General features: G+C 39.6%; 1 long non-coding RNA gene across 2 annotated transcripts in view; it reads left to right on the top strand.

Moving 5' to 3' along the window:
* Positions 1–7,570, top strand: part of LOC122549173 — a 30,374-nt gene extending 22,804 nt beyond the window's left edge. For both annotated transcript variants that reach the window (XR_006311444.1, XR_006311443.1), the window contains exon 3: positions 6,581–7,570. This is a non-coding gene — a long non-coding RNA (uncharacterized LOC122549173). The remainder of the gene's footprint in view (positions 1–6,580) is intronic.
* Positions 7,571–25,038: the final 17,468 nt, after the last annotated feature.

Below are 25,038 nucleotides of genomic sequence, written 5' to 3'. Positions count from 1 at the left end.
CCCAAGGAAATTAATAGTGGATTGGCAACAGAGGCTGAGTAATGTTAACATAAATAAAACAGCGATAATGAGGAAATTAATGGGATTAAAGATTGACAAATTCCCAGGACCTGATGGTTTCCAGCCGAGGATGATAAAGAAAACAGGGGAGCACTAATTACAGATGCCATAACTATAATCTTTCAGAGTTCCCTAGATTGTTTCCCCCTTGTTTGGAAAATTGCACGTCACTCCGCTTTTTAAAAGGAAGGAAGAGGAAAACCAGAGAAGTGCAGATCGGTTAGCCTAACATCTGTGGTGGAGAAATTGTTAGAATCTATATTCAAGGTTACAGTAACTGAACACCTCAAACAGTTTCAGTTAATCAGGGAGAGCCAGTACTGATTCATGACAGTTATGTTATGTCTGACTAACCTCATTGAATTTTTTTTTGAAGAGTTGACTAAGGTAGTAGACAGGGGAATGTTTATGGATGTTGTCTGTATAGACTTCCGGACGGCATTTGATAAAGTCCTGCATAAGAATTGTTAACTCAGGTACGAGCTGCGGAATTGAGGACAAATTGCTGACATGGCTGGGAAATTGGTTGAATGGCAAATGATAAAATGATGAAAATTAAGGTAATGGCTAGGTACTCAGGTTGACAGGAAGTGACCAGTGGTATCCCATAAGGATCTGTGTTAGGGCCTTAATTCTTTGCATTATTTATTAATGACTTGGATAAGGGCATAGTTTATCAGATATACAAATTTGCCAATGACACAAAGTTAGGCAACATTGCAGACAATATAGATGGTTGCATAAAGTTATAAAGTGGTACTGTTAGACTAACTGATTGGGAAAAACTGTGGCAGATAGAATTCCATGTAAGCAAATGTGGGATTATCCACCTAGACTGAAAGAGGATCGCTCAGGGTACTTGCCTAGATGGAATCATGTTAAATATAGCATATGCCCAAAGAGGCAGAGGGAATAGATCTTTAAAATATCACAAACATATGCAGAAAATAATCAAGTAGGCTAATAGAATGCTGGCCTTTATATCTAGGGGACTAGAGTACAAAAATGCAGAAGTTATGCTGCAGCTATACAAAACCCTGGTTAGACCATATTGGAGTATTGTGAGTATTAGGGCAGCAGCCCTTAGGAAGGGTAGGAAAAAATGAGGACTGCAGATGCTGGAGATCAGAGTGAAAGAAAAGCACAGCCGGTCAGGCAGCATCCAAGGAGCAGGAGAGTCAACGTATCGAGCATAAGCTCTTCATCAGGAATGTAGGGGTGGCCCAAGGGGGCTGAGAGATAAATTGGAGGGGGTGGGTGGGGCTGGGCAGAAGGTAGCATATTCCTGATGAAGAGCTTATGCTCATAACGTTGACTCTCCTGCTCCATGCATGCTGACTGACCGGCTGTGCTTTTCCAGCACCACACTCTCCGACTTAGGAAGGATATATGAGGCGTACAACATAGACTTGCAAAAATAATACTTGGACTTTAGGGAGTTAAACTATGAGGAGAGATTATACAAATTGGGCCTGGTTTCTCTAGAATTTAGATGGTTATGGGGTGATCTGATCACAATCTTCAAAATAGTAACAGGAAAAGACTGAGGAGATAAAGATAAACTATTTCCACTTGTTGAGGATTCTAGACTAAGAGGCAGAGTCTGAAATTAGGGCCAGGCTATACAGGGGAGATTTTTGGTGCACTTTTACGCACAAAGGGTGGTAGATGTTTGAAACTTTCTTCCACAAATAGCAGTGTAAGCAGGATCAGTTGTTACTTTTAAATCTGAGATCGATAAAGTTTTGTTCAGCAAATGTATTAGGGGATATGGGCCAAAGGCAACTAAATGGAATTAGGTCACAGATCAGTTTCATTGAATAGAGGAACCGGCTTGAAAGATTGAATATCCTACTTGTGTTCCAATGCTCCTATGCATATTTTGCTTCTCATGAAAACTGAATGACTAATATTTAGAAGAGTTGTGACATGGCTGGTTTGGACAGGGCCTTTTTTGAGAGAAATATTGATTGGGTTCCCACTTATTTACACAGTGAGTGATAGTGACATGATACTCACTGTCTACTCGTGGAAGTGGAGAAAACTAAGAGTTTGAGAAAATGTTTGGATGGGCACTCATGGGAAATCAACTTGCGAGGTTATGGGGCTAGAAAGGGGAAATTGGATTGAAGGAATTTCTCTGAGAAGGCTTCTGCCCATGATCTCAATGGCCTCTGCCTATTTTGTATAGACTCTCTGACTTGTGCTCAATGGAAGGAAACTAAACCTATTGTTAAGTTCCATCACAGTTAGATGTGTTCAGGAACAAGTCAAGGCTTGTTTTTTCTCACGTTCTCCTCACTTTAAAATGCTGACTCATGTTCCGCTTCCACAGGACAGGTGCTGAAGCTTTCCCAAGCCTCACCCAGGTCTCTAAAATAATGGATGGGTTGACTGCAAAAGGATGCGGGGGCAGTAAATAGAGGAGAAGGTGAGTGGGAGGGTGCACAGGGAGATCATCATTGCTAAGCCCAGTTATCAATCAACATTCACACCTATATTATAAAGCAGCATTTAGGAAAGAGGAGTGTGGAACAATGCCTAACTTTTTTCTCCTCCTCCTTAGCCCAGAGCATTGAAGTTATTCAGAGTATGGTTGCATCCTCCTTAGTTTGATGAGATGCTCTAATTTAGCACAGATCAGGGATTTTGAAATCAGGACAGTTCAGGCCTGTTTGATTTAACTCCTCCTTCCTTAACTGCTGAGATAGCTCCTTGAAGTTTTTATTTGGGGGCCAATGACTGGAACTAAGTGATGTTTCCAATACAAGCTTGCTTCCTTAATTAGCCTTTGGTGTAAGGATTAGCAATTTGGCTTCTTCCACTTACTTAGTCAACTTTGTATTTCCTGGGATTAAAATGTAACCTGGTATTTTAAATGAGTCATTTCAAGTACAAATTTAAGGCCTCTCAATAAATATATTTTTAACTAAAGTGGAGCATTATAATGTAAAGTTGACAATATGTTACTGTTAGTTGCAGCTTTAATTTCACAGAAAATCTTCAATGGCTTATGTTTTATGAATAGTCTTTATACATCAAACAAATATTCACATATCCTTACTTAGTTAGTTCCAAGCATTCTCATTATAGTTACAATGTCTGTTTAGCTTGTGGTTCTCAGAGTTATGTTTAATGAGACTTGTCAGGTAAAACAGTTAAGAAAAGCTGATCATGCAGACATTAAGCTTTGTTTGAATAGCCCTGTACTAAATTGTTATTAAATTGAAATGAAATATGACAAGGGATTACTAAAGTAAATTTTCTCACCAAATTTAAGGATGGGGAAGTAAAGGATTGGCTGAGTCCTTTCTCTTAACCCCAAAAAAATCCTCTTCTTAAAAAGGCATCATTTGAGTATCCTGGATTACCTCTTGCAGCATCCCAACCTATTATTTACTCAATTGTTGGGGCCAATGTGTCTAAACTACAAGCTCTGGAATTTCATTCTAAAACCTCTCTAATCCTTTCTTCTCAATTAAGACACTCCTTAATGTCAACCACTCTGATCAAGGATTTAACCACCAGTATTATTGTCCCTTCCACTGGTCTGGTCTCAGTTTTTATCGTTTGTCTGATATTTGTCCATGAAACATGTCAGGATGTTTTGCTACATTAAAGGTGCTGTGTAAGTGCAAGTTGCTGTTATTGCTGTTGCCCTCAGTCCATCAACAATGGTTCTTGATTAATGAAGTGATTACTAAAGTTCTCAGTGTGGTCGTGTTAGCTGATCTCATGAAGGACAAGTCTAGGGGGCATTACAATTTTCCCCACTACCCTAGAACAGAAGGAAGAAAACCAGCAAACATTCTCACTCACAATTCTTATCCAGAAATCCTGCTTGTAAGAACATTTGGCTGTTCACTGTGAAAGGGCCACACTGTGGTTAAGAATGGGTTAAAACACAGCATGGTGTCACACCATGGAGTGCAGGTTTACAGCTCCTTGAAAGTAGAATCCCAAGTAGATAGGATAGTGAAGAAGGTGTTTGGTATGCTTTCCTTTATTGGTCAGAGTATTGAGTACAGGAGTTGGGAGGTCATGTTGCAGCTGTACAGGACATTGGTTAGGCCACTTATGGAATATTGCATGTAAATCTTGTCTCCTTCCTATTGGAAGGATGTTGTGAAACTTGAAAGGGTTCAGAAAAGATTTACAAGGATGTTGCCAGGGCTGGAGGATTTGAGCTATAGGGAGAGGCTGAACAGGCTGGAGCTGTTTTCCCTGGAGCGTCGGAGGCTGAGGGGTGACTCTTTTCCCTAGGGTGGCGGAGTCCAGAACTAGAGGGCATAGGTTTAAGGTGATAGGCGAAAGATATAAAAGGGTTCTAAGGGGCAATGTTTTCACACAGAGGGTGGTGCATGTATGGAATGAGCTGCCAGAGGATGTGGTGAAAGCTGGTACAATTACAGCATTATAAAAGGCATCTGGATGGGTATATGAATAGGATGTGTTCACAGGGAAATGGGCCAAGTGCTGGCAAATGAGACTAGATTGGGTTGGGATATCGAGTCAGCATGGACGAGTTGGACTAAAGGGTCTGTTTCCGTGCTGTACATCTCTAAGACTCTAAGTCTTTGGCTAGAACATAGGGAGGATTGTCTATTCATCTAAATAGCAAATATCTTTGACCTGGCAACATTACTTCTGGAAAATCATCCTTGGCTCCCTTCGATTTTTCATTTCATGTTCTTGCAAAGCCTCAAGCTTAAAATTAACCTTTTTTCTTAAATTCCTCCATGGTTTTATCAATCCCTTTTTCTATATCCTCCTCTCAGCATCCATTCCTCCAAGTACCCTGTGCTCCTTTAGTTCCGGCTTTTTTTGCACCACACCATTAGTGGGCCTACCTTCAGCTGTTCTAACTCTAGACTCCGAAATTCCTTGTTTTTTAACATCACAATTTTCCCTTAAGACATTCCTTAAAACCTAACTGTTTGCTGTTCAGTGAAGAACCTCTGACAGCCTCACTATATTACAGGCGCTGTATAAATAACTTGTTGTTAGGTTAGTCTTAAGTTCTAGAGTAGGAAAGCCACATGTCACTAGGAGGGTGGTACCTCTGACAATTCAGAAGCACTGCACGGAAATTCTGGCTTAGTTTATGAGTTCAGGCACTGGATCAAGCCTGGAATCAACATTAGAATTAGTTTGTGGTTTATTGTTCTGCTTATGGATGCTTATATGGCTGCCTTTTCAGATTAGTTTTGGCCTGGTATACATTAGTAAATGTTCCTCTACCTAACAGTGACAATAGTCTGGCTGGCAGGTTTCTGCAGTGCTCCCTGCATTTCCACTGTTATACACTTTTATTCACTCAGAGGTAGTACATGTCTCTCAGGCACAGACTGTTCCTTCTCTCATCTCAGAGTCTAGCACACGATGATTGTTATGTCTCCATATACACCATTATCTTATTATTTGACAGAAATCAGTAATGAGATTGTGCCTTTGATTTGTCACTTGTATAACTTGGCACCAGAGAGGACATTAAGCAATAACTGTTTATAATTCATAGATATCTTTCACAGTGAGACTAATGCTACCATTCACCTGTGCATTTTCCAAAAGGCGATCATTTAATAGCTAATGTGAGTGAGAATTTTGACATTTTTTTTAACTGAAATTACTAAAGCAAATTGTAATCTGTAATTCAGATGAAAGGTCACAGATCTGAAATGTTAACTCTATTTTTCTCTCCACAAGATACTGTCGGACTTGTGAGTATTTCCATCATATTTTGTTTTAATGTGACCTTTAACTGCTGTTTGACCAACCCATTCAGTTGAACATGAGTTATATAATGGAATCTGCTAGTCTGTGTGACTTATTACAAAACGTCACTCACAATGTTTTTACCCAAAGGACATTGGGGCAACCAAATTACTGTTTTAACATGTTATTTACTTTCTTTTCATATTTATAAATGTTCCAATCCTACATTATTCAGTTTATCCAGAGCCTGCTAGAGAGTGTGGATAATTATTCCTTGAAATTCTAGTGAAATAAATCCAACAAAACACTACCCTTAGAGGAATGCAAAGATGGCCCTTTGCTCATTGGGTTTCTTTGCCTTCCTTTCTACAATCTGCTCAAACTTGTCTGTCAGAGTCCTTCCTGAAAGCTGGTAGATCTATTAGTTGAATGTTCAACATTGGTGGAAGTTATTGGACCATATTGTTGCCATCTGAATCATTTAAATGGAGTAATAATGACTCCTAATAACTGCAACATTTAGCTGAACAGCCAAGTACCGCTCCATGCAGGACAACAGCAAGGTTGAAAAGAGTAAGAGAGAACACTAGAGACATCAGAGTGTTAAAGTGCGATGACTCCAAGTATGTTTTCAAGCTTGTGCACATTGTAAGAAGAAAGAAAAATAGATGTTTTGAGAAATGAATTGCAATTCTGATGTTTTTTTGATTGTAGATAAATGGGTGATTTGCAAAACTTTCAAAAGCTGTTATCTGTGTGTGGCCACTTTATGCAAAATAATGAATTTTTCATTTATTTTTATCAGGTTGTACGCATTAACTGTTTAGGTTAAGCAAAAATTGCCACCCTGGGAAGGAAAAATAGCTGCATTACTGAGTGAAAGCAAAGGACTTCCTATGTGACAACAGTGACTTTACTTCAGAAAGTTAGCTTGGGACATGCTGAGGTTGTGAAAAGGCACTATATAAATGCAAGTACTCTCATTCAGAACACAGAAGGAAATTCGAGGATTAATCAGCCTGGGTATATGGCCTTGACAATTGTTTATTCAGCGGGGATGACATCAGATTCTTTGCAGTCCTATTGAAATGGAGAACGTCATTTGCTCTTGATATAACCTGATGAATTTAAAAAACAACAGGAAATTCATTTAAGAATGAAATATCCAAGATAATATAACAAGAATGTTGAAGCATTGTATCATTATGATGTAACTTCAAGCAAAATGTGTTGTTAGTACATGAAAGACACGTTTAAGTAAAATTTGATACATTTGATAATTCAAAACCAACTGTCTCCCAGGATTTAATTCTTTAATCTCTGAGATTGTGCAATTTCACAAGCAATATCGAGTCAAATAGAAAACCATACCCTACCAGATGTGTTTTTAATTTTTGACAGATTGAGTTGTATTTACTAAGATCGTAAAGGTGAGCTTACAACAATGTATCCTTTATTTATTGTTTGTATTCACTTTGTAAGATAAGTTTTTACCATCTTGTAATCTCTATTTACATTGACACAGTGATATTAATAAGGTAAAATCATAGAAAGATTGTATCTTCTGTGAGAACCATCCAGCTCAAAACATCATTAAATCTGCCATTTTTATTTTGAAGGACGCATTGACATTTAGAATTGCATTAGATGTTTGCTATCTTAACGAATGTGTTGGGGGTGAAATTGGTTCTCAATAGCAACATTAAATGATGTTGAATTGTCAGCTTGTTTTTTTTTGCTCAAAAACTGCATGAATCCATGTTATATTCTGTAAATCCCTTTTTAGAAATAGAATCAGTCTGAACATTGGGACACAGACATCCAGATTTTAACCTCACACCTTAAATGAGCTGACAGGGCACCTATTGTTAAAGTTCACCTGAGAATGTAACTTTTAAAAAAAGTTCTGGGATTTACATATGAAAGAACTGAAACCAACATGGTCATTCTAAAAGATGAATGACTAAACAAACAATCCAAGTCTTTTTCAATATACAATTTCATTTACATCATACTGTAAAGTTTTGCCATAAGTTCTGTATCCTACGATCTGATGAAGGAGCAGCACTCCAAAAGCTAGTGCTTCCAAATAAACTTGTTGGACTGTAATGTGGTGTTGTGTGATTGTAACTAAGAATATGGGGTAAGCCATTTAGGACAGAGATGAGGAAAAATTTCTTCACGCAGACAATGGAATTCTCTGCCACAGAAAGCAGTTGAAGCAAAACCATCAAATGTTTGCAAGAAGGTTATAGATGTAGTTCTTTGTGCCAAAGAGACTTACATAGCAGACAGAATGTTTTATTTAATTTGTTAACATTAATATTTCGGATGACAACTGGTGAACAAGTTACTTATGATCAGATGCAAATCCAGCAAAGACTGATTTTGTAATGGATACCTCTAGTTACACTGAGTTATTAAGCTATTCAGACTATCAAAAAGAATACAAGTTTAATAGTGTGTACTTCATATAATTATACCTCAATAAGTTCCAATAATTGCTATTAAACTGTGTTTTGAATGACGCAACAACCCTGATCAAGCTTTTCCACATGCAGTTAATGACATTATAGTCCTGCGGCTTTGCTTTCATTGATAGGATACCTTTGCACCTTTGAACTTGAACAAATAAAGAAATACCGTGTTACTGTCATTTCACAGCTGTAAGACACACCCATGAATGAAGATTACAGACTTCAAATAAAAATGCTAACAAATGCATTTGGCAATCACCTCATTGACCGTAACAGAGTGTCTGATGGATCAGTATGTTTCCAACACTGCATGATATTCTTCTTATCACAATCATGCCTGACTGTGGGATTTGCCTCTGATTGGCAAAACATGGCACAAAGGGGAACTGAAAAATAATGCAAAGCCAATTGATGCACATCTGGTTCTGTGTGAAATGTGGACCTCTGGCCTTGACAGAGCCCGGATACATCAGTACCTTTCTCAGTCAGAGACCATTACTTTGACCTAAGTGTCAATTAAGTCCATTCTTGTTCACTAGTCCAATGTTAATAGTTTTTCAGATGACTATTCCTGTTCTCCGAGCTCAGCATTGTTAGTGATTTAACACCAATGGCTGAAGCTGAATTTAGTCAGTATATGATAAGCCTGAAGTACTGCATGATACTTGATACTGGAGCCTGCAAATGCTTCATGAATTCAAGTCCAGCTGCTTCACTCTGTCCACAGGCTTCAGTTTGTGCTGATAATGAAAAATGTAATTTATAACTAGATTTTGTTGGGTGTACAATTGCTTTGACAATGGGCTGCAGCTGTCTTAGACATGAAGGTATATATATAATTTCTAAACAATAAATAGTATTCCTGCATATTAGAAAAAATCCACATCAGCTAAAATGAAACGACGTGTTTAGTCTGTGTTATGATTGTGTTTAGCAAAGTGGCTATTTCGATGTTGGGGTTCTGATGGGAGGAAGAATTGCTATGAGGTTTGAATAAGGCAGCATTTGTCTTCTTTAGGACAGAATTCTTTGTTGCTTCTCGGAATTGGCTCTTTTGATTGATAGCTTGTCCTTGTCTCAGACACACCTTCGGCAAAATTGATTGCTGAGCATCATCCAAGAATAAAAGGTCCTCTTTCAAAAGCCTCCAAGGCTTATTCAAGTAGCAGATCACTCTGCATCAATGCCGAGAGCTGAAGCTTGTCCTTTTCACTGGATTCCAATGGATTTAAGTGCTGGGTTCATGTAGTTTAAGGGCAAGACAAGCTATTTATCTCTCGCATTCTTTATAAAAGCCAATTTAGAGCTATATAAATGGAAACCTGAGAACAAGGTGTATGACAGGGATAGAATAAAACACACTTGATTTTATTTTATTTTATTTATTGTCACATGTACCTAGGTACAGTGAAAAGTTTTGTTTTGTGTACAGTGCAGGCAGATCGTACCATACAAAGAGCTTTATGATGATAGATCACTTGATCACTTCATGAGAAATAAACATGGCAGGCATTTTCTGCATACCAATGATCTTCCAAGCAGCAATGAGGATGTGAAGTGAGCAAAAGCAGGATAATTCAAATATAATGGAAATTTGAAATAGACAGAGAGTGATTAGATTAGATTAGATTACATTACATTACATTACAGTGTGGAAACAGGCCCTTCGGCCCAACAAGTCCACACCGACCCGCCGAAGCGCAACCCACCCATACCCCTACATTTACCCCTTACCTAACACTACGGGCAATTTAGCATGGCCAATTCACCTAACCTGCACATCTTTGGACTGTGGGAGGAAACCGGAGCACCCGGAGGAAACCCACGCAGACACGGGGAGAACGTGCAAACTCCACACAGTCAGTCGCCTGAGGCGGGAATGCTGGAAAAACTCTGTAGATCAGGCAACGTATATAAAGAGAGAAACTGATTTCAGGTTGCGGTGACTTCTCATCAGAAGATTCAAGCAACTAGCAGAGCCATTTGGGTCAGGAAGAACAAAACAGAAGGTTTGCAAGATGTTGAACGACAGGAAGTAGTAAATGACAGAAAGGCCAAGAGAAGTAGAAATGAGTAAAGTGTAAAAAAGAAAAGATGTGATGTGAATGACTGGATAGCAATTGTCCAACTTCAAAATGAAGTTTAAATTGTCCAACATGAAGAAAGAAACCAGTAATAATTGAACAAACATAAACACAATTCCAAAACAAAATGAAGGCAGTGGTTATGCTCCAAAGTTGTAATACATACCTTTAAGTCTAGAAAGTTGTACAGTGTCAAACAGAAAGATCGGGGCTGTTCCTTGACCTTTCATCGATCTTCATCAGCACACTATGGCAAACCAAGGATAGAAAGGTTAGAGTGGGATCGAGTTAGTGAAGTGAAACCATGAGCGACAGAAAGAACAAGGACATGTTTGAGAGTGAGAGATGTTCCACACAATGGTACGCAGTGTGTGCTTGGTATCCAAGTGTGGATGGAATTACATCACAAGCAGTAAACACTGTTTTCCAAATGAAAGAAGTAAGAAGGAAATCATTGCTTCAGCTGGATGGAATGTCCAGGGCCATGGATAGTGAAGCAAATGACTTGCTTTTGGTGTTGGGGGCTGAGGGAGGAATAATCAAGGAACTCCTTACTGCTTTTTGACAAGTGTCATGGAATCCATTACATCTATGTGAAAACTATTATAGCCAGCAGCTGAGAGTTTTCCTTGGCTTTGTCAATAGAATAACTGCGTCTAATTAGAGTTAAAAATAACACAACACTAGGTAATAGTCCAACAGGTTTATTTGGAAGTACTAGCTTTCGGAGCACTGCTCCTTTATCAGGCAGCTGCGGAGCAGGGCCATAAGACACAGAATTTATAGCAAAAGATGACAATGTCATGCAACTGAAATGATATATTGAACAAACCTAGATTGCTGTTAAGTCTTTCATCTTTTAGAATGGATTGCAAGTTTTGGTTCATTGACATGCAAGTTCCAGAACTTATTTTAAGTCACGTTCTCGAGATAAAGTAAGGTTTTATGAAAAGAAAAAGTGACATCTCAGCTCATACAATGCATTAAAGGTGTAAGGTTAGAGTCTGACTGTATCCAAATCTTGAGATAGACTGGTTCTATTTCCAAAGGGGAATTTATGAAATTTTACATGGACTGACTGCCTGTATTGACTATCTGCAAATTGGGGACTTTTTGAGCAAAATAAAATGTATCTGCAAATATAATTCTGAAAAGTGTAGTCGGTTTGCCAGAGTCCTAGCAGAAATGCTCCACTGAACAGTTCTGTGGAAATTGTCGATTATTAGGTTCTAGTACGTGGAGTATGAGGCACTCTTTCGTATCAACGTCAAGCTGGAAGAGTTGTCTTTGAGTTCAATGTTGGGATCTCTCCTGTTTCAAAAATTATATCGATGACATTGCAATGGAAACTCAAAACAAACTGAATCGATTTGCAGGCAATACCAAACGAGGAGGAGCTTTTGAATTTGAGAAGGTAGCTTGTGAATTATAAAATGAACTACCAAAAACCTATCAATGGACAAAATGATAATAGATGACACTGAATATAATTAAGTGTCATGTAGTCATAGAGGAATAAAAATCAGGTTACTCACATGCTTCAACTCGTTAAAAAAAGTCAAGACTGAAGTTTGCAAAGAAGTTACATTTGCATCCTTCTTATCTGTCACATCTCCCACAATGACCCCAAACTTATTTTCTTATGCATCCTGTAGGGGAGATGGGTGTCATGGTAATAATGACTAATAATTCAAAGGCCTAGACAAATGTTCTGGAAGGATCAATACCCAGTACACATTAATTAATGTAATATGCAAAGATACTTTCATGACCATCAGTGCTGAGACTATCACCGACTATCACAAAAAACCATCTCATTCACTAACGTCAATTTAAGGAAGGTAATTTGCCGTTCTAAATTGGTTCTGGCCTATCTGTCACTTCAAATACACAGTAATGCCCTCCAAAATGGCCTTGCAAGCCATTAGCTTCATGGGCAAATAGGGTTAGACAACAAGCCTTTCCAAAATACCTATATCCCATGTAAGAATAAATATAGAATCACATAGTTTAAGCTAATTACTCAAACCTATCCACTGGAAACTGGGTGATTGGTTTCATGGTTGTCAGGGTCAAAGTCTGCTAAAAGAAAGCAGCACCCCAGTTCAGCTTCTGCCTTCCTGAGAAACCTCTGGTTTGAGGTTCGTGCTAGAATTGAAATTCAGATCCAGGTGTTCTCTTGAGAAGCATCTGAAAGAATTCTTCCTCACAATTCCTGAGGAAACTGTATCTGCAGAGGTCCTAGAGACAGTTGTATATTTTTGCTAACACTGATTGACATGTCCGATGCTAACCGAAAGCCATCTCGAAGGTTTCATGCTTTATTCTTTTGCCTTTTGAGAACTAATAATTATTGGCCAAGTAATTTTTCACAAAGTCAATTTCTGCAGAGAATATCATTATTTAGTTCTCTATCTGTTGTGTATGTATTGGATTATTCAGAGGGATAAACATTTACACTTTCATATGTCAAATTGAGTACATTAATCAGCTTTTTATCTTTACTGAATAGTCTTTGTATTGTAGTACATAATTTTACTGTTTTTTTTCTTAAAGAAACCTTGATGATAGATGGTTTTATTCTGAATCTGATAGAGTAGACATTCATGTTACCTGTGAAGTAGTGGGACTAAAGACAGGAAGTGCACTCCTCTAAACATTGTCAAACATAACCTTTACTCTACTTTCCTATTAATTTGCACCATTGACTGCATGATCAAGATAACCATTGACTTTTAAGAACACTGAATTTCTTTGTAATTTCAGCCCCTGTTGTTATGTCATATAAAGGTTTCAGTGTGCTATTGAACTTGGCACTCAATGTGTCCAACCTGGCAGAAACAGTATAGTATAAATCAGCAGGAAGTCTGTTATCATACTATTGTCAGACCACACCTTTTTACTAGACACAGTTCTGATCACTAAAACAAAAGGAATACATTGAAACCATGGGGATAGTACTGATATAAACCACAAGATTAATTCATAATATTGGAAAATAAGCACATTTTGCTCTTCCAATCTTAAAAGAGCCAACATACGATCTGCTAGAGATCAAAAGTATTAGACAGAGCTATATTTGGAATATTACTGCAAGTTGTATGGAGAAGAAGTATATCTAGTATGGTGAACATCTTGGGTGCTCCACATTGGTTCCAAATTGATTTCTGTGGCACACACATACATCTAATCCGAAGTGTACCAGATGCCATATTGGTGAAATGGTTAGCTCCATTAAGTGTATACAGAGCAGATTGGGCATGATATGAGCCAGCTTACTGCACTGATTTGACACCAGCCCTACCATTTTGGAGGTCTATGTTTTAGCATAAGCCCTCTTTTACCTTGTATGACTCAACATGTATTCAATGGCTTGAAAAACCCATCTCTTCCACCCTTACTACATTTCCCTAGCACCATTGCAAGGAATCATTAACAACTTTTAGGTAGTTTGCATTTTCATGGCTAATGCAATTCTATGCATCTTGGGTGTATTTCCACATGATCAGGGGCCGAAGCTTTTTTTGGTGATGCACAAACCAAGTGCCTCCATAGATGAATGAGCTGGTAAGGTTTCCTCCTGGTAGATAGTTTAGGAAAATGAACAGAGGTTATGTAAGGCTGCTCAAAGATGGAGAAAAGGAAGGGGAGAAAGGTTTTAAGTAGGAGCCCATATCTGCAGATGGTTTTTAAGCAGGGGATGTCTTGGCAAACAGCTTATGTGATATTCTTTGCACGATCTTCAGTCTAAGGTCCCATTGCATGGACGTTCAGTGACATATCCTTGTGCTGGAATGGCAGTGTTATGTTTAGCTCCGAAGTTTTGTTGATGGAGGTGGCCACCCATTCTGTGTTAGAAAGAACGGAATCTAAGCTTTCGATGGTCCATGCTCCTTGACACTGAACATAGACTTCCTTACAGGCTTTCATCTGCACCAAACAGTTAGGTCTGTGCATTCATGCATGCTCTGAATCAGTTATTGTTGCCAAGGTTAACCTGAGCTTTTAGTAGGATAGTGTGTGACATCAATTTCTAGCCAATTGGCACCAAAGATGTTCTTTTCCCCTTAATTGGCTGCAGACCACTTGTGCCTAGCACCTCATCATGTGTGCAGATACCATCTCTATTTTGACCTCTAAATTATGTCAATATCTGAGCTGGTGTATAAAAACATGTGACAGCGTGTCTCGTTGTCACTGTCTTCTTTGTCTACTTCCTGGCCAGGTTTTAGTTTACAAGCTCTGAAAGAATAAAGAAAGGGCAAGGCTCAATTAGTGGAGAAGGGAGGAGAGAAAGATAGAAGTGTATGCTAACACCAGCTCCTCAGTCACAAGACAGCATGTGATAAAGGGCGAGTTAGCAGTGGGAAGGAGGATTAGATATGAAGATGGCATCATCCTCAAACATTCATGTCAGTTGCTGGTCCCAGCAATGGATGGCATCGCCTTTTACGTGGGGTCAGGACGCATAGACAAGTTCCTTTCATTCTGGTTAGCTCTTGCTGTGTCTAGTTGTCTGTGGCTATTTCCCAGTCAGAAAGAGGAAAGTGTGTCAGTGAGTGTGATACAATCTGTTCAGATGATATGACCATCATTGTTGAATAGCTGCCAGTATTATCAAGTTGAGAGATCTTATTTTGAGACCTTTGCAATGGTGCAAAGTATATGAGAATGAAGTGAAGCATATGAATGTAAAGTATGGGTTCTGATTGACTAAGGTTGTCAGTAGGTAACTATTGGTGTTGGGACATATTGAGCAGAGGCAGAAATAACTAGTGCAGTTGGTAGAAAATAGAATTCTATAATGCAGTCATTAATTTGATCAGTGTGTGGGCATTAAACATCTTCCAGAACTGCATCCAGGTGCTTGGGTCTGTACAGGCATTGACCTCCATGACCATCTGCTCCTCTGCCTGCTCATCATCTGCCTGGAGAGCCTCCTGCCTCCTTCAGATACAAGACATGTCCTCCATATTACACATCATTCCAAAACTTACAGTGCACCAACCAAAAGCCTTGATGTAGATCATTCTCTCATTCTGCTTTTCCAGCCCAGATTCAGTTGTAAAAGGAAAGTCAGCATCTGCAACTAAAACACCTCTTCCCCTTTAAGAGATACAGCTTACCTTTGTGTAAAACAGGCTACCCTGAAGAAATGTAAGTTCTTATAAATACTGTGCCTCTTGCAGATGTTTGCAGTTTATGCTGGAAACTCTGGTTGCATACAGCAAATGAAATCAGCTGGTAGTTCATCTCCCATCCAGACACCAATTAATCACACGCATTGAGATCACTGCACCCATTTAAAAGGACTAACAAATTTAAAATCCACTATTTATTAAAAAAAATGTTTATTTCATATCTGTCTAAGTGCTCATTTCAAACAGTATAGTTTTTCTTGTTCCCATTTTAACTCTGTCACCTTTCAAACACCTCTATAATTTTGCTTTGAAAGAATTTATGGACTGTTTCAACAACAGCTGGTGGTAAGAAATTCCATGTTCCAAACCTACTCTGTGTGCAAAGAATTCTAACTTCCCTTTCAATTGTTTTATGGGTTCACTAACTGGAGGGAATCGTCTATCACTGTTAAAATGATTGCGGCTTTCATTGGATCACTATCAGGTCACCCTGTGTTCTCTCTGGATAACACTAACTCCTCATTCCTGGTAACATTTAAATTAATTTACACCTTCTACGTTTATTTTACATTCTGCTTATAAGCAGTTGTTCAAAAACCATTCGCTATTGTTTAAGAGTATTGTAATCAATGTCTTGGACAAGTTCAATTTTGCCACTTTGCTGCTCCGTTTTGTGCCTCCAAGTGTAGTTCTGTGTACTTCCTTTAATCTAACTAACGAGTCTAATCACCTTTAATAACACACCTTGAAACTGCACCAAGGGGTGATGCAGCAATAGAATTATCATATCTTGAAACTTGTTCATTAATCAATGAATCCAAATTTGATTTTAAAAAATCCACAACATTAGAATAGTCTCACACTCAATGATGTGGAGTGTTGATTTCTATAACAATTCTACTTTAAGGCTAGTACCTTAAAATACACAGAAGTAATTGCAAATAAATCCTTCAGACTTTGACTTGAAAAAAGCATTAAGTCAAGTTCTGTTAAAACATGACAGCAAGAATTGTGAATTGCAACGTATCTACATCCTGCAAGTTGAGAACATAGCTTTACCCTGTATAAGAAAAACAGATGCCCGACCTTGAGGGGATCTTTGCCCTCAGTAGCAGTTCAAGTTGTTTTTGCCTGACACCAGGCATATTTCTCTGGGGTCATAGAGTGTAACCTATTGGAGTCCTTGAAACGATGGATGTCACGAGAAAGGAAATGAGCACCTGCATGTCAGGCACACACAGCCGATGTCAGATGTTGTTAACCAATTGCTGATAAAGATGTGGCGGAACATCAAAGCCAGAAGGGAGAGTTAAATTGAAAGCTTGTAGATATGTAGTCAAATGTCTGTCCTTGGACCTTGGCCACTTTTTATTATGTGCATTTGTAGCTTTAAATTTTATTTGTGAAAATCACAATAGGAAATGCTGTCTTTCAGAAACCAACTTCTCTTTGGAAGCTTATGTGTCATTCCAAGATATTTCCCAACATAATCATAAGACTACAAGAAATAGGAACAGGGAGTAGGCCATTTGTCCCCTTGAACCTGCTCTGTCATTCAATAGGATCATGACTGATCTGACATTCCTCAATCCCTGTAACTCTTGATTCCCCTACTGATTTATCATCTATCTATCTAAGCCTTAAATATACAGAAGGACTCTGCCCCCACAGCTCTCTGTGACAAGGAGTTCCAAAGATCCACACCTCTCTGTGAGATGAAATTCCTTCTCAGCTCAGTCTTAAATTTGGATCTGTTAATTCTGAGTCTATGCCGTCTGGTCCTTGATCCTCCCATGAGGGGAAGCATCCTCTTGGCACTCACTCTGTCAAGCCCCTTAAGAATTCTATATGTTTCAATAAGAACCTCTGTCCTGAATGTTCTTCTGTGTTATCATACAAAGATTTTGCATGTTTATATCAAAACCCACTTTGTTTTAATGGCGATATTATCAGTTTCATTTTTTAATAAGCTAATCTCTCCATTAAAGTAGTGTGCTAAAGGATTTGACAATATGTAAGTTTATGAGTCAAAATTTTACATAAGTTTATGTCTCAAAATATTACATAGCATTCTTACTGCTGATCAACTAATATGTTTATCTGTTTATTCTAATGAAATAATAATATTCTATAGAAAAGTCATTGATCTGAAACGTTGGGCAGAATGTCATGTCACTGCTCCCTGCCTGACAGAGTGTTCGAGACCGGGAGCAGGAGGATGTTACTGAGTGAGATTCCACTGCCTTCCCACCCACAGCTGGTGAAATCCAGGTTGCAAAGGTTGATTTTTCCAGCCTGGATGCTAATTAAGGCTCTCAAGGAGGGAATTAAGGGTGTAACCCCACAACCATCATTGATCAGTAATCATAAAAGAAGTCTGAGAAGTAAACTGTCAAATGCTTTTGGTGGGGAAATGGGGGTGTGCTGGGGTTGACATTGGGGATTACCATCATTTCCTGATGAAGGGCTTTTGCCTCAAATGTCGATTTTCCTGCCCCTCGGATGCTGCCTGACCTGTTGCGCTTTTCCAGCAACACTCTAATCTTGACTGTAATTTCCAACATCTGCACTATCCTCTTTTGCCTGTTGGGGATTACCATGTTCAAAGGCACTGAGTGCTGAAGACCTTGAGGATTGAGAATGGAGGGGGAGCAGTGGCAGTTCTTCTGAAAGTCACCTCCTGACCCTGCATCCAAACCTCCTCCCCACAACCCCACCCTCTTCCCCAATCTCAACACTCTCCTTTGAGCCTTCCTTGCAATGTAAATCAAGTCTCAATGGGATTCTTCTTTGATTTTTGACCTCTGGTGGGTGCATGACTGACAGCTGCCACTGCCACTGGTGGCGATGGTGGCAATGGAGGGTTATTTGCTGACTGGCAGGCAGGTCTCTAGGGGCAGGATTTCTGCTGCTCAAGTCCTTACTCCAGAGGAAGGTCTGACTGTTCCACTCGAGCGTCTGGTGGTCTCAACCCAAGGTGGGCCTTCACCAGCAGAGGGAATGCGGGACTCCAACCAATTATCCACTTGGCAAGGGGAGAATCCTGTCGCAAACATTACATTTTGCCCATTAACTCTTTGTCTTTCTATCAGTGCTGCTTGACCTGATGAGTATTTCCAGTTTTCATTTCCAGTCGAGCAACCATAGCATTTGTTTTTTTAAAAAAACCCTATTGATAATATGTTTTAATTTCCTTTCAGCACGGGGTATTTTCTTCAGTTGTTTGGTTGTGTCATGATCAATAGTTCAGGTGGGCATCCCGCTGCTGGGCCTGCTTTGAATCCGGTGACAGTGAGTAATCTTTACAAACAGTGCCTCTGATAATTTTTTACTGCTCTTTTCCTTGTAAAGCAAATACTTAACCTGTCATATCTTAGATTGGGCAACTGTGCCATAGCAGAGATTGTTGACATCAGTTTCAGTCCAACCATTCCCTCTTACCAGTTGGAGGTCAGACAAGATATAAGTTGTTTGATCTTCAGCGATCACTTTGACTCAGTGGTGTAGATTGCGACACTGTGTGACAATATCAAGCTGTTACAGTGAACAGGCAGTCTATTCTCCTCACTCCTTATTTTTGCTCCCTTTGAAGTCAGACTGCTCAATTAATGTTATCGCAATCTCCTCTGTTGATACTGTATGCTGAAACAGTCTCGGACTCATGCCCTCCACCTCAGCGCTTGCTTTATACCAGGGCTGACTTGTTGGCAAATTATGGGTGAGGTATTTAATCACGCACTCCCACAATATTTTGGGTGAGGGACTAACATCAGCATCTATAGCACATGATCCAGTTGTGAAATGTATACGAACAAAATATAACAAACTTAACTACAAAAGCACCTTGGTGAGTCAGCTGTGTAAATGGAGTAGTGCAAATGAATGTGACATTGTGGATTCAAGTACAGAGCCAACACAAAGCTGCTGGATCTGAGAATAAACAAGATTAAAGGCAACATTAAGCCTGGGTTTTCTGTGTTTATTTATTGTGGGGTGACATTGATATGAAAGTACACAATTTCAGTGCATTAGTATTTGACAAACCTTTGTTGTCGTTTGCTTAGAAACCCATTATGGTCTGAATGTAATATCATCCCCATTGTGAGTTGGGGGAGAGGATGATTTTGTATGAGTTGCTAGTCATGATGAAGATGGCTGTCACCATCATCTTCAACTGTAGTAAACTGCATGGTGACAGAGGAGAACCACTTCCTGTTTCTTGTAAGTAACAAGATGTAGTTTATTTCACATTAGTAAGTAGTTACAGGTTACATTAATATGACAGGCAGTGTTAGAAAGATGTTGAGGAGGTGTCTCACACCTTCAAGTTCCTAAACTGTCCCAGGGATATAGTGAGTGTTTCTAATGACTTCTCAGTATTAGTATCATAGAATTCCTACAGTGTGGAAGCAGGCCATTCAGCCCATCAAGTCCACACTGACCGTCCAAAGACCATCCCACCCACCCCCCCCTCATATAACTGCATTTCCTATGGCTAACCCACCCAGCCTGCACATTCCTGGGCACTCTGGGCGATTTAGCATGGCTAATCTAACTACCTAGTTGGGGCCACCTCTGGATTATTGGTGCATATGGCATAAATCACAATGAATTAACACAAACAACAGCAAGTTATCTTTTAACATAGCAAAATGCCCCAAGGTGCTTCACAAGAACAACAACAAAAAATAATTGACAACAAGTCGCACATTAGGCCAGGTGATCTGAAACAAAAATATAGGTTGTAACGATCATCTTAAAGGAGAAAAATAACAATTTGGAGAAGGTGAGGGGGAGAATTTTAGCTCTTGGGACCCAGGCAGTTGAACGCAATGCTGTTAATGGTGGGAGTAACCAAGGATGTGCAGAGAAGCACAATTGGAGGAATGCAGAGGTCTCAGAGGGTTATAGGGCTGCAGGACAGTTTGGAGATAGGGAAGGATGAAGCAGGGAGGGACTGAACATAAGGATCAATTTTTTAAAATCAAGATTAGCAACTTTAGGTGGAGACCCATCTTTTTCCATGCCCCAACCATTATGAGTAACCAACCTTCTATGACTATCATGCAGCCTTGCCACCTGCATTAAAGAAGTTAATTTCAACGTTGTTTCATTCTCTTTGCAAGGCAGGATTTCTTGAGGCTGTATTCCGACTTGAGTGAAACGAATCTCTTTGTCAAGGAGAACCTTACCGGAAACTGTAATTACTGTGGTCCAGTCTGACACTGTACCAATATACCTGAAACGCAGCAGCCAATTTACAGCAAACACCCACAAACAGCAATGAGACAATTATTAGGTCATCTGTTTCAATGGTGAGTATATGCAGAGCATTCTCTTGTACTTCTATGAATTACTGGTGTTTTGAGGGGCCAGAGAGACTTTTGGCTTAGCATCTCATCATGATGACACACAGATATCATTTGAACTGGAGTGTGGCCTGTACCCACAACCTTGTGACACAAAGGTGACAATGCTGGCACTGAGTCGTAGCTGATGCATTGACATTATAGCATTGCTGATGTTCAGCTAGACTGTAATTCTGTGAGCCCGTAATTAGTATAGATACAGGTTCCATTGTAATGATAAGACCAGGCAAATATTTAGGACAATTCCCAGACACCAATACGACTTGTACTTGTGTTCCTTGGGGGTATTTCAGGTCTCCACATGCTTGTTCACAAATATTGTCACTGGATTCTTTGACCCTCAACAGCTGACCTCTTGCTGCAAGCTGTTAACTATTTAAAGGAGCTACGCTATTCCTGTTGAAACTTGGACAGATAGATTCACTTCTTCACACTGCTTCCATGCCGATTTTGTTTAGATTAAATTAGATTCCCCTACAGTGTGGAATCAGGCCCTTCAGCCCAACAAGTCCACACCCACCCTCTGAAGAGTCACCCACCCAGACCCAGTTCGATCTGACTAATGCACCTAACACTGTGGGCAATTTAACATGGCCTGCACATCTTTGAATTGTGGGAGGAAACCGGAGCACCCAGAGGAAACCCACGCAGACACGGGGAGAATGTGCAAACTCCACACAGACAGTCGCCCCGAGACTGGAATCGAACCTGGATCCCTGGCGCTGTGAGGCAGCAGTTCTAACCACTGAGTCACTGTGCCACCCTCTTATCTCAGAAGTGTGCATCGTCACACGAGTTAACCATTAAAAGTTATTTTCTCCAGAAAATGAGCCAAATTCCACACGATTGTGCAGTCAGTAATTCGGTGACAGCATTCCCTTGCAGAATGGAAGATGTAGCTTTCTGGTCCTCAGTGCTTTTTTTGTTTACCAGTGATGGTATTTCTGCACATGGTTTGCATCTGCTTTCACTTTCACATTATCTCTTGGCCACCTGCCATTTTAGTACAAGGTGCAATTTTGGAATGCAGCCAACTGCCATTTTTTTTTTGGCTGGTAGACCATTGCCTGGGGCTGGGGGTGGTCTCACTCCAGTTTTGGTTGAGGAAGTGAAATTACAGAATGGTGTAAGAGCAGAGGCTGGGTTGCTACTACCGAAGCTGGCTTTAAATAAGTTAAGATTCTGTCAACATTATTTAGTACCGTTACTCCCATGATTTGTTGCAAAGTGAAACTGATAAAGAATTCAGGTTCTGTCATGCCATGAGGGCAGGTTTTCTAAAAGATTCAGAACCTTTTTTTAAAAGGAAAACACAGCAGGCAAATATACTTGACCTTCATAAGGTATCTGCCACTCTTTTATGTGTAGCAAACATAACGACAAAGGGAATATGCATTAAATTCCTATTGTGGCGGACCATGTTTGTGGAATTCAAGATGAAAAATCATCAGCGCTCATTCAATTTCTCAGAATATGCTGCTGAAATGTGAGGGTTTATCTCAGGAGCTCCATGTAAATTTATCCCAATGACGGCTGATTCTGGGTTTGCAGTTGTCTTCCGGAAACTGGGAATAATTGTAGGTTTAGATTTTACCTCTTCTGTACTGAGGTGTTCAGTCAGGGCACTATCACCAGGAAGTTAGCATTTAAGTAAAATTTGGCCACTGCTGCCCCTACACAAGATAAAGGAGAGGTCAGCTGTAGTTTTCTCTTCTCCCATCTCATCAATAATACAGGGAGTTGCTGGAAAGTACTTGCATAAAATGACAGAGTTGGCCACCAGAGATATGCTGGTGCTTCTGTGTGGATGGCCCCTTTTTAGAGACATGGTATTGCGTGCACAAGCTAGTAAAAGCCACAGAGGGCCGTTTTCAGCTGAGTGATCACTTAATCAGCTGAAAGCAAAAGCTCGGACACTTTAAAATCCTTTGTGCACAATAAAAGATGTCAGCTTGATGAAACACGCCACTTTAATATTGTTCATAAAGCAATCGGGGTGGCGAGTCCCAAACAAATTGATTTTGTGATTCTCAAGTCATTATCAATATTAAGTTATTGAACTGAAAATCGACACATTTTGTCATGCCTTTTTCCTGCTGCTTTCATTTAATAGTTTACAGGTGATGAAGTACCAGCAGGATGGCTATATTCTCACAGTGGAGAGTACTGAAATATTGAAAGTAATCAGGGTACAGTCAAAAACTGTTAAAATATAAGTGGCTTCTGTGATATCTAAATTCATGTTTACCCCATTTTCCCACTTTGTCTAAGTTGCTCTCCTGTTCCCTTGGCAATGGAAAAGTCATTATGTGCAACCCTGACTCTGTTTTACTTGGGCTTCCAAACTTATTTTCTGAGTCAATAACAACAACTTACTTGAAATAGCTCCTTCACCACAGTAAAACATCTCAAGGCTCCTCACAACAGCTTTATCAAACACACTCTGACATTGGGACACATATTGTCATATTAGGACCAAGTTTGGTCAAGGAGTTAAGTTTTAAAAAGTCCTTACAGGAAGAAAAAGGGAGGTGGAAAGGTTTTTGGAAAAAATTCCAAAGTCAGACTGAGAATGGGTGCCAGATTTATGAATGGTTGTTCAGTTCTGGATGGTATTGGGCAGTCATTCTTTGGAATGCCTCAAAATAACTAATATTTTCATGGGCACTCAAATCCTTAAGAGTGCAAATAACTTGGATTTCCTTATATAGAAACATAGTAAATAGGAGCAAGAGTAGGCCACTTAGCCTTTCATGTCTGCTCCACCATTCAATCTGATCATGGCTGATCATCTAACTCAGCACCATGTTCCCACTTTCTCCCTATAACCTTTGGTCCCCTTAGCCCTAAGAATTATATTAAACTCATTCTCGAAAGCATTCAATGTTCTGGCCTCAATCGCTTTCTGTGAGAATTTCACAGGCTCACCACTCTCTGGATAAAATTTCTCCTCATCTCAGTCCTAAATGGCCTAATCCTCTATCCTAAAACAGTGTTTTTGCTGTACCAAAACATTGTGAGCAAAAACAACTTCTATTTGTATAGCATCTATAAGATACTACATAAGAAAAGTCCCACTGTAACATTATCAAACTACATTTGGCACAAGTCCCACAATAAGGATGACCAGAAGCTCAGCCAAAGAGGTAGGTTTTACAGTGTGTCTTAAATCAGAGAGCGATAGAGATGCAACAAGATTTAAGGAGGGAATTCTATAGCTTAAGACCGAGGCAGCTGGAAACAGTTCAGAGGCTGAAATTAGTGTTATGCAACAGGTCAAAATGAAGGTGTGCAGAGATCTTGGAGGGTTGGAGGATGCTCTGGAATAGAAAAGTGAATAGAGTTCAATGGAATTGGAAATTCTGGAGAAGATGTATTTACATGTACATTACAACTTTATTACAGACATCAGCATGGGTTCTATCACTTAACAGGCTGATCTTCTGATGAATTACAAAGTACAGGAACAGTTGTTCAAGATGTCTCAAGAATAAATAACATGTATTAATGCATTCTTTAAAGTACACACTTGCCAAGTCATAGAAATAGGCAATATCAAAACAACACTCAAAATGGATGAATGGATGGCTAGAGCTAAAATCAAGAAACATCACACCAGTACAATTGGGGTATCCTGCTGTAAGTGTGAGTTAAAAATGGCAAAAAAAATTCAAAGCTGGTCTTCCAAAATAGAAGACTAACAATTTAAAGTTGGTGGCATTAACCTGGACCCAGGTCTTTATTTAAACACACAGTACCCTATGCCCCTAACAGCAAGCTAGGATGCTATGCCTGGTTCTGATGCCCTGATTGCAGTTTTAAAGAGAAGTGGGTGGATTGTGTGCAATGCACACTGAGCGCAGTTCTTCAGGTATTGACAGAAATAACATATTTTTAAAGACAATAGACAATAGACAATAGGTGCATGAGTAGGCCATTCTGCCCTTCGAGCCTGCACCACCATTCATTATGATCATGGCTGATCATCCTCAATCAGTATCCTGCTCCTGCCTTATCTCCATAACCCTTGATTCCACTATCCTTGAGAGCTCTATCCAACTCTTTCTTAAATGAATCCAGAGACTGGGCCTCCACTGCCCTCTGGGGCAGAGCATTCCACACAGCCACCACTCTCTGGGTGAAGAAGTTTCTCCTCATCTCTGTCCTAAATGGTCTACCCCGTATTTTTAAG

Source organism: Chiloscyllium plagiosum, chromosome 4 (assembly GCF_004010195.1).
Source record: "Chiloscyllium plagiosum isolate BGI_BamShark_2017 chromosome 4, ASM401019v2, whole genome shotgun sequence".
NCBI lineage: Eukaryota > Metazoa > Chordata > Chondrichthyes > Orectolobiformes > Hemiscylliidae > Chiloscyllium > Chiloscyllium plagiosum.
Note: the sequence above shows the minus strand (reverse complement) of the source record. Positions and strands in the feature narration are given on the sequence as shown.